This window comes from Parasteatoda tepidariorum, chromosome 8 (assembly GCF_043381705.1).
Source record: "Parasteatoda tepidariorum isolate YZ-2023 chromosome 8, CAS_Ptep_4.0, whole genome shotgun sequence".
In the NCBI taxonomy this organism is placed as follows: Eukaryota; Metazoa; Arthropoda; class Arachnida; order Araneae; family Theridiidae; genus Parasteatoda; species Parasteatoda tepidariorum.
Window position 1 is genome coordinate 33,540,323 of NC_092211.1, and position 11,106 is coordinate 33,551,428.

The window sequence follows — 11,106 nt, forward strand, 5'->3', positions numbered from 1 at the left end:
TTCAGGTTTATTCCTTAATTAGCTTTCAGAAGACTGACTGCATCCCTCAAAGTATTCGAAACCTCTTCTCTTCCTTTTTACTCTTTAACAGGTTCCTTCGCTTGAAGGGCTGGAAACTGATGACAAGAATCGAACAGTTTGAGCGTTTATGTTTGTCGTTTAACTGACATTTCTGGGCCGCCTTCTAAAGATTAATTGGATTAGAAGGGTCTTTCTCATCACTGTTGGAATTTCTTGTTTGTATCCAAGGGAGAAATTAGGATTTTCAGTTACTTAAAGTTTGTTGAGGATCGAATTTATTGTTGTCAATTATGCTAATGCAATGTATTGTGTTGCGCACTCTTTGGACAATTCAATGAAATGGATTGATTAAATTAAATGTTAAAAACTAAAGGAATCTGTATCATAAAAGCTCTTATTTTTAATATACAAAACAAATGAACTGTATGAGCTTAAGATATTTATATTTTTGGGTCGGGATAGTCTGTTTGGCAGGGTGCTGGACTCCAATCCAGCAGGTTGAAGACTCCTCATGCAGAAAATGGTGACTGGTGCAAGTTAAATCTGTCGGATCAAAAAGTCTTCCATGTTGGCCTAACAAATTATACCTCAAGCGGTACTGAATTGGAGGTGACATTCTCTGGTTCAGGTCAAAATTAAGATTTGTGGATGAATGAATGGTCCATCCTATAGGTGGGTGTTGACGTATGGATGTGGCAGAAGACGAAATGTTGACCATGGAGGTTGCCACGGGAAACCAAGAACAATTGCCCCCCTTGCTTTAATGACCTATGACAACAACAGTAGCAACTTATTTTTTTGAGAAACGTAGTAATTAAATTATTCAGACGGAAATATTAATTAAATGTTTAACCTCAATGTCTAAGTTAAGGTTCCAATTAATTTACTCTTATCATTTATGCTAATGTATTCCTTTGAGTTCTGAAATCGTAAGACAATTAAATAATATAAATTAATTGCGAAATTTCATGGAAAAAATTATTTTTGTGTGCATTTTAAGATTATTAATGTTTTCTAATTTTTGACATGATCTAAGTAGAAAGATTACTAGCTCCATTATTAAAATGAACTAAATTTGTTTCGTGAATAGAATGGAATTTTTTTATTCCGTAAGCAAAACGGGCGTTTAGATAGATTTTATATAGTGTTGTGAATGTTAAAAATCGTTCGTCTAATCTAAAGAAGGAACTAATAACGACAATTCAGATAGTGATAAAAAACAAAATGCGTTCTGTGTTTCAACGAACAAAAAAATTAATATACCAAATTTTTCAACCATTTTTATCTAACCGAATATTTTTCAAATAAAAATAGAGAAGTTTTATAGTATAATTTTTAAAACTTAATTGGTTTCTAACTATAGTGAAACCTGTTTCTATTTACACCATTTAATATAAGAATAGCTTTTGGTTCCCAGGTGATTTTTTAACTATATAATATATTTTTAATCTGCTTATATAAATATAAAATATTTATTTTAGATATATCTGGCTGCAACAATTACTTTAACACACATAAATACTTTAAACTGTGTCATTTTCATGATAAAGAAACATAAATTTTATAGGTAAATTACGTACCATGATTCCGAAAGGGAAATAAAAATACACCACTAAAAAATAATCGAAGAGAGCATGCATTTCTTACCAGATGGTCAATTTCATAAATGCTTATTGTAAAGATAAAGATAAGGAGGCCTTGTTTGCTTATCTGCGCCAATCTTGGCACGTTAAAGCAGCCCACTTGTTTCATGAATAATACTTTTTTTGTTAAAGATTTGAATGTGTAAAATGATGTAAATCTGCATACAGGGGCGCTTAAGAAAATAATTCCAGTGTTTAATAAAAGATTAAAGTAAGGTAAGGCTACTATAAAGTATCAGATTTTTCAGACAACAATTGATAGCTAATCATTTAATTGAAATTCATATCAAAATCGATTAAACATTATTTTTTCTGTTAACGCTAAAGAATTTTCAAATTAATATAATGGTGTGCTAGTGATCAGTGGCGTAAGCCATGAAAATATTTTTGGATAATTAATTTCCCATCAGCTGATTGATAAAGAAAAGGAAATTAATTTATTAAATAGCAGTCTGTTGCCCACTAGGTAATTAAATTGCGTATTCTCAACTGTTTCGCCACTAGGCAACTAAATTAAAACATTGTGGACTATTTGTAAATGATTTCTGCAGTCATATCATATCCTGTTGAATGCAAAATACACACAGAAGAGTCGAGAATAATTAATTGATACCCATTAGCCCCTGAATTTTTTATATGGCATAGCGCAAAAAAAAAAAATTCTATTAAAGAGTGGTTATTTTTTTTAACTATATGAATATTTGCTTCCGTTAGCTACTACTCGATTTTTGAAAAACATTTGATTGATGTAAAAACAGTCCTATTTCAAATGAGAAAAATTCTCGTTGAATTATAGTAATTCGCATGGAGTATATGTCACGCTAGGTCAGCATGGTTTTTAAGACATATAGACAGTCGCGTCCAATCAACAGTCTAAAAACGGCCACCTGTTCACTGTATCAGAAACATCCTGAAAAAAGAGAAATGAAGCAAATAGTAATTAAAAAAAATTAAGGTGAAAATGTGCAGTAATGATGAAAGACAGAATTCTCAATTTTGTGTTTTCTACTATTGTATATTAATTAATATAAATTGTTGCAAAAATGATGTTCCTCGTGAAATTAAAAAAATTCTTTCAATTCTCTTTAAGTAGAACTAATTTTTAATAACTATAATAACCTTAATTTGTATTAATGAATGTTGTAAATAACGGCCATTTTTGATGCATTTTTTGTTTTGATGTACGATTTTGCTGAATTAATTACCCCAAATAAAAATACAGCTCATTTTACAGCTTTCTAATGATCGAAAATTAGTGTTAGAATGCATAGCAAAGAATATTTAATTGCGTGATTAATTGTTATTTAATAGCTTTCACTAATTGCAAAAAACTTAATCTGTTTGAGATTCACAAATGCATTTATTGTTTATTTATATACAATTCTGTTTTCTAAATAAACACTTGCCATTAGCGTTCGTGAGCACTTTAAATTCTTAATATTGATTTTGAAATTAGCATAGAATTAATCTCTTTTCTTTTAATGGGAAAATAAGAGCATTCGGAAGAAAGAATTAAGTTATGCTCTCTCCTTAATAAACATGAATAACTGTTTTGAATTACAATTTTAAAATACTTTAAAAATTGAAGCGTATTTGTATCAATTTGCATTTTAATAGAATGCAAATTTATATTTTATGATGCTTTTCAAAAGAGAATAATTAATTTACATAAAAAGTGTAAAGTTAGACTTATGGGATATTATTTTTTCAATAGGTAGAGCTACTCATTATTAAGAGCTACAGTTGTAGTAAAATAATAGAATTCGAGTATAATTTAAATATGAATGCAGCGCCATCTGGTGGCTTCATGTTGCGTTTACGAAGTCCCATCTAAGGCAATCATAAACAAATTAAGAGCTACTAAAACGTTGTATGTAATTTTTTTGTATATATTCTTTATTTATCAGTAAGAGCACTTTATGGCTAATAAGCATATCGCGTCATCTGCGCATTCTTTTTAAAAAATTTGCTTCAAAAAACATAAAAATACAAGTTTTTAATATTGTCTTGTGTGCTTCGGAAAGCAAAAGTTTATTAAAAATTTAAAAAAAAAAAATTAGTAACCTTAAATGTTCAACTGTTTACATTAATAAACAAGATACGGTTTATTTGATTCAAATATTATTTACTTTTAACAATGTTCACTAGTGCTTATACTATTTATAATTAACTATAAAACGTTACTTCGTATATCTGTATATATAAAAATGAATGTCTGAGTGTGGGCATAGACTCTTAAACCATCCAAGCGAAATCGATGAAACTTGGCATACAGATAGTTTGAAGCATGAGGAAAGTCACTGTCGATATTCTACGACGAACCGTTCGAACGGGAAGAGAGAAAAACAAAATGGAATTTTCTGGTTAGTTAAACGATAATCATTTTTTAAATTTAACTGTAGACAATTCAGTTTATCACATATTTTAAGAATAACATCAGTGATCATTTCTAGCTTATAGCTCTATTTGATGAAAAAATCGTTTATAGCACATATTTAAATGTTGAATTATTTTATGTTCGCCTTTTCAGATAAATTCAATGAACAACATTATCTGGTAACACGCGTGGTCTACGTCTCCAAATTTATACTATTAAAGTTGTCTGACACCAAGCAGATTTTTATTATTTATTACCCATTGGCAAAATGGATCTTGTTTTGTGTTTGATGGCGTGCGCACTTTATTTGGACGCCATTACACTTTTCAACTGTGTTCAAGAGCAATAGTAAACAGTGCGCATGCTTCGCCATTGCCTGCGTTGCTATTGCGACAGCTGCTGTTTGATGATTTTTTTTTAGAATTCTATTTGTATTTTTATTTTCACCAGCAGTCATTCTTAATGTTTTTACGTAATAATAATTTTAAGTTTTTTTATATTTTTTTTATTATTAACTTATAATTACTGTCTTGACTGTGATTTTAATATAAATATGAATACTGAAGAAGGAAAAGTATTTTGTGACTTCTTGAAACACGTATATAACCAGGATTTAAAAACCAATTCGACGACGAACATCAATTGAGACAGTTTTTGCAATCCATGATTTAAAATGTTGTGGCGTTTAACGCTGTCAAACCAGAAGAAAAAGCCTTTGTCCAATGGGTAACCAGTGATCATAATAAAACGATCAAAATTTTTCTTCATTTCTTTTAAAACTTTTTTCTAGAAAACTATTTATTTAAAATCAACGGAAATTGAATAGAAAAAAAATATTTATGTATTTAAAGACAAAACTAATGGGAATGTTGTATTTATTTGTTTAAGTGAAGGGTAAGAAGTCGCTAAATTATTATTGACGCCAATGATGCTTAATAAATTTAGGTAATATATGTGAATTGAAATGGAAGAAATAAGTAATGGAGTTAAGATATTCATTTGTTTAAAAGTACCGTATGAAATCGTCATACTATCAATGATGACAAGGATGCTTATTTAATGTTGGTAATATGTTAATTGACATGAAAAAACTTATGTACTAAAAAGCAAAAATAATGGAGAAAAGATACTTATTCATTTTGGGNTCTAGGGGGGGAGGCGAAAAAACCGCCATATTATTACTGATACTATTGCCATATTATTATTGATAATACATATTAATTAAAATGAAATAAATAAGTTATGGGCTAAAAAGCAAGATTAAAGAAGAAAAGGTCAATAGGAAAGTCGTTAAGGAAAACCGTAAAAAAGCGCCTAATTATTTTGTACTACTGACGGTAGTATGAACTACTGGCATTATTATAGTTAGTGCAGATTTGATAAGAATTCTACAACTGGTTTTCCGTAGTTTTGGAAAATATTTTTTTCAGTGGTAGGAAAGATAGTGCATTAATATTTTAAAGAACTAGAATTAAAGGAACTTTGTTCCTCTACTACTTTCCGCTTTTTTATATTGTATTAACCAATTCTATAAAAGAATGCATTTCTCATTATTAAAAAGTTTAGCAAAGTAAATAAGACTAAATGTTAGTAAAAATAATGCGAAAAAAATCATGTCAAATTATACCCTCGGAGAATAATTAAAGCTCACATGTATTTTAAAGCAAACATTTATAGTGAACTAATATTAGAAGTCTATGTACTATTTATATTGAGCTACATTAATATTTACTCAATGTTTATACAATTGTTATAAAGATCAATTTATCTGTAAACCGCTTAATTCACATGTCTTTATACACTTAACTCAGTTGAAATGAAAAGAAGAGTATTTAAAGTTCTTCGTTATTTTTAGAATGTTGTGAGGGAAAGTATATTATATAATAATAAAAGCAAAATTTTTTTGAAAGATAAATTACAAATTGCATAAGATGTCAGAAAAAAAGAAAAACAACTGGAATAATTAATGCGTTGAGCGTCCTTGAGAAATGTTAATTAAGACATCAAAGATATATAAAAAAAGAAAGAAAAAAACTTCTTTACAATTACAAAGCGGTTTTACTTAATTTAATTTACTATTTTCCACTTTGTAATAAAGTACAAATTCTTTTAATTTTCAATTTAATGCTTTTTAAAAAAATGAAATGTAAATGTTTTGAATGGAGCTTTTTTATAAGTTTTCATAAAAAATTTTCGTATAATACACATTCTTGAGTTCTTTTAAAATTACGTTTGTATAAATTAATGTCTGTTGTAATTTTAAAAATAGATTAGTATAATTATTTTCGTAACCGGAACACATGAATAAACTTTAATTGTTGAGTAAGGTGTGTATCACAGAGTTTGCCTCAGTAGGATGCAAGAATAATGAAATAATTAAAAACTAGAAGAATTTGATTTTAATCAACTCATTTGCCTTCATTTTAAATTTTTTGAAATCATTTATTCATTATTGTTTAATCTTAATTGTAACCATGTTATACATTTCAAAAATTAGTAGTATATTTATCAGTTTATAAATCTTTCTTTCTTAAATTTTTTTTAAAAATAAGACGATCTTATTTTTAGATAAATTAGATTATTTAGATAAATTAGCCATGTTGCGGCATGTTGGTTCTAGGGAAGTTGTCATGTTTTATTAAACTGTTTCATTGATGATTTTATTTCCGTATCCTTGTAATTACCAATCCAAACCAGAAGACAAAGAAACTCCTAAATCAAACATTTGGACATTCGTGATCCACTTTTTATTGAGAATATTTTAGGTCCTCACTATGGTCGGTGCTTGGAAGTATAATTCGCACATTTAAAAATGTACGTACGTGTAAAAGTAAATACATTTAAAAATGCTCTTATATTATTTTACTTCCTTCACAACGGATTAACTACATAATATTTGGCTACATTTTCTGTAAGATAAAGAAGAAAACAGCAGAAATTAGATATCGATGTTTTAAACATATCTCTAAAATATCCAGATGATACCGATAAGCATTTTCTCCTTAACTAGAATATTCTTACAATTTTTCCTTGCTTGTTCTTCTCCAACAGCTCCACTCGAAAGTGAAACCAACTTACAAGCAACTACATAATTTCAGAAAATAAATTAATTTACGGCGTTTTAGTAGCAGAAAAGATTTTCGTTGAATTTACGCTTGACAGGAGTAGAACACCGATTCCATTAAACTGTCACTACTTAATCAGCTTAAACCAGCACCTTTTCGAGAACAAGATACTAATTTGCATTGGATTTGATGTTTATCAGACAGATTTCGAAACTCTTTGAAATCGGTTGCTAAGGAGCATATACACACACTGTCGGGTTAAATTGATGGTCCTGGATTAAATCTGCTGGAATCTCCCTCTAATGAGAAGCGAGGCTTTGCTCTAATGCTTCGAAAAATAAATATTTTTATGTAATTTATACATCAGGGCTGAGGATGAGATGTATCTAAAGTTTGTATTTACGAACAAACTTTATTTATTAGAGATAGAAAAATCTTATCGCAGATGTTCGTTCTAACAATTTTAAAATCCTAAAACATCAAACTCTATTGCAACCTCCCATTAAAGAAAACCTTTTCAGTTTTATTAGTTTTGCTTTGTTTTTCCTAATTTAAAAGAAGGGTAAATCGTAGCAAGATCTTGTAACAAAATTGTTTTAAGTGACTGTAGCATTTTAGATTTTACTAATTTTTGCAGCAACATTTTCGTTTTAAAATCCTTTTTCTCTTAAGTCTAAAGTCATAGTTATTTCATCATGTTATTGGTAGAGGCTTTAACTCTTTTTTAAATGAAGATTGATTAGTTTTTGCGATAGAACACCTTCAAGCGCATGTGTAAATGAACAATTACTTGTTTAATTATTAACAAATACATAAATATTACTCTGTTTTTAAACAAATTTTAAGAGGTGGTAGCATGTTTTAAATGATTATCATTGTTTAAAAAAGTGCACAGCAAACTTCATATTGCGCTTAGAAGATTTTGATATTTAATAAGCAGACAAGTGAGTAAGTAAACAAAACCAATCAATAAAAATAAATCCCCATTAGACAATTAGAAATGCAAACAACAATTTTGCTTCACGCTGAAAGGAGGTGATATTTAAAATACTTTCAAAGATTTATATAGTTTGTGTGTTCCAAATATCATTTGGTATTTGCGGTATCAATTTTCATATTTCAATATGGAATTAAAATATCCAGTACATCTGCGTCATAATGTATTAAAATAGAGTACATAGTATCCAGCACCTAGCCCTAGTTTTCAAGGACCACAAGATTTTGACCCATCATAGCAATGCGGAAAGCGTTTGAATTGGTAGCCCTATTTCCAAATTTCAAAACGCCAGCCAACTACAATACTTCCAGATGTGACAGATTAAGCTTGCATTTTGTTGAGCATGCACGGCAGTTGCTCAGTCGGCTGCCAGGATCAAACTTATGGCCCTCAGCTATTCAACAGTGGTATGAGCTACACATTAACTGCGCCACTAGAGGGCTCTAGAGCTTATGCTATAAGCAAATTATTTTACGAATTGAATACAAATTGGATAACTAGGACTGTCTTAAATTCGTGTTTAAAAAATTATATACCGATTTATTGCTCAAAAGCTATGAAAATAATCCATTGGTGAACCATGGTAAATCCTAAAACGTACTTTGAAGATTCTAGTTTAAAGGGGAATTAAATGTTTCCAATATTTCATATTTAAAAGTGAAAAATAATATTTTTTTGAGTTTTTCCTCACATGGTATATTATTTCAAATTATGATATTTTTAATTTTTTTTCCGTTTCTCCTATCTGCAAATTACGTCAGTATAATCACTAAAAAAGCTTCAATTGTCTCTTGTACAAAAGTATCTAAAATCTTTATTTTGCTTGAAAATATTACTATTAATAAATAAGTGGGGAATGGCTTGACTAAACAATAATAGGTGGTGGTTTAATATTTCCAGACATTTTTATATTGCATATAACTGAGATCATCTGTTATTAGAAATATCTGGTGCAAGTTAGAATTAAATGAGAAAAAAAAACTGTACATTGATATAGAAAATAGAGCAACGTAGAAGTTACGAGTTCTTATACGCAATTAAATAATTATATCAGTCTTAGAATCACGGTTGAAAAATTATATTTAATTTACAGAGGCAAATTTTCTGGTCATTTAAAAGTTCAAAATAAACCATTGCAAAATTTGAATAGAATAAACAAGAAAAAACTATTAAAAATGAAATGTTAGAAGTTTTTTTATTTAATATTTTAACTTCAAGGATGGAAAATAATAGCGTTTTTTTATCATTCTACATCCTGTGAGAAAATTGTCTAAACATGATCGTTTGCAATTTTTATCTGTTGCTTAAATTTTCAACCTGTTTTTTTTTTTTTTTTTTTTTTTTTTTTTTTTTTTTTTTTTTTTTTTTTGAAATGCTGTACTTATTCCACATTTTAAAACTCTCAAAACTCTAGAATCTTTTAACAAATAAATGAGAAAATGTAGCAATAAAGAATGACGATACAATATTTCGATAATATAACTACCAACTTGGATTAAAAAAGTACATTAATGAATCATTCAAACAGAAAAGACTTAGATTTTATTGTTAGCAAACAAATGCGTTGCTGTCGTAAACCATTAAGGCACTGGTGGTGCAAATGTTCTTGCGTTCCAATTGTACCATCTACGCCAAGAATTTTACTTCTGTCTCCCTCATACGTCACAACCGTTTACAGGCCGGCCCCATTTCTACATCCATTCATTCATTCACGTGATTTTGACCTGGACCAGAGAATGATCAATCTCCAATCCAGTACCCCAGAGATATAATTTGTTGTGAGAACATAGAGGACTTTGTGCCCCTACAGATTTAATGTGCACCAGTCACAATTTACTACCCGGGGAGTCTTCAGCCGGCTTTATTCGAACTTCCGTTCTCACGAACGCGAGTCCAGCGCCGTACCAACCAGGCTATCCCGGTCAAACCAAATGCGCAACATAAGTAATCAGTTAGGTTAAACTACAGATACGTAATGAAACAAGTGGAAAATAGTTTTATCATTGTGTTAAAAGAAGTGCCATTCAAAGATATATTCTAAAAAAATGTAGTTTTTGTAGTGTTCACTAAATATATTATATCTAATATATTTAGTGAATATACATATATATCTATATATTAATAGGCTAGCAATATTTTGTCTCGCTAAAAACTCCCAAACTACGCTACAGAATTAAACAAATAAGGTGTCGTTTTAAAGGTATTGTTATGTAGAGGTGCAATAAGGTCTTAAATTATGAAAATTTCCTTTAATTAATTAATAAAATTAATAATTTAGTTTTAACCAATGAGAATTCAGCAAATCTTTTTCGGGTGGTTCGCATAAGCATTGTTTCCGTAAGCATCGTTTGATTTAAAGCATTTCTGTATTAATAGATTGATAAACAAAAATAAGAGTGGATAAAAAAAAACGGAACTGAATTTCTTAAAAAAAGAATTCAATACCTTTAGTTCCTTTGATAAATTTTTAGTTTCATGATAAATTTTTTGCTTCGTTACAATAGAATGGCAATGGCATCGTGCGAATATTCAAACCAAAACAAACGTGCGAATATTCAAACCAAAACAAACTTTCTACAAACAATTATTTTGATTTGAGGTTTAAAACGATATCTAAGTTATTTAGTTCTATTTTTATTTATTTAGTGCCTGCTGCCTAAATAAAATGCCTGCTATCAGGCGTCGAAATATCTCTGGCAGACGTCAGAGAAATGAATGGCTGAATTCTAAACGGGAAAGCATTTCTCGCCGAAGGGAATCGCCACCTCTACAAATTCGAGATTTTTACAAATCTGCATTGACTGTTCATGACGATTGTGACCCCTTTACTATTGGATCTATGACTTTTATTTGTAACTTTTGTCATGCTAAGCATTTTATGCTAGAGAAGACAGGAAGTAGCAATGAATATGGCATTTGCTGTCAGAAAGGCAAGGTTGATCTTCCTTTATTGTCGCATTCACAATATTTTGAGAATTTGATTACTGGTGTAACATCTTTAGA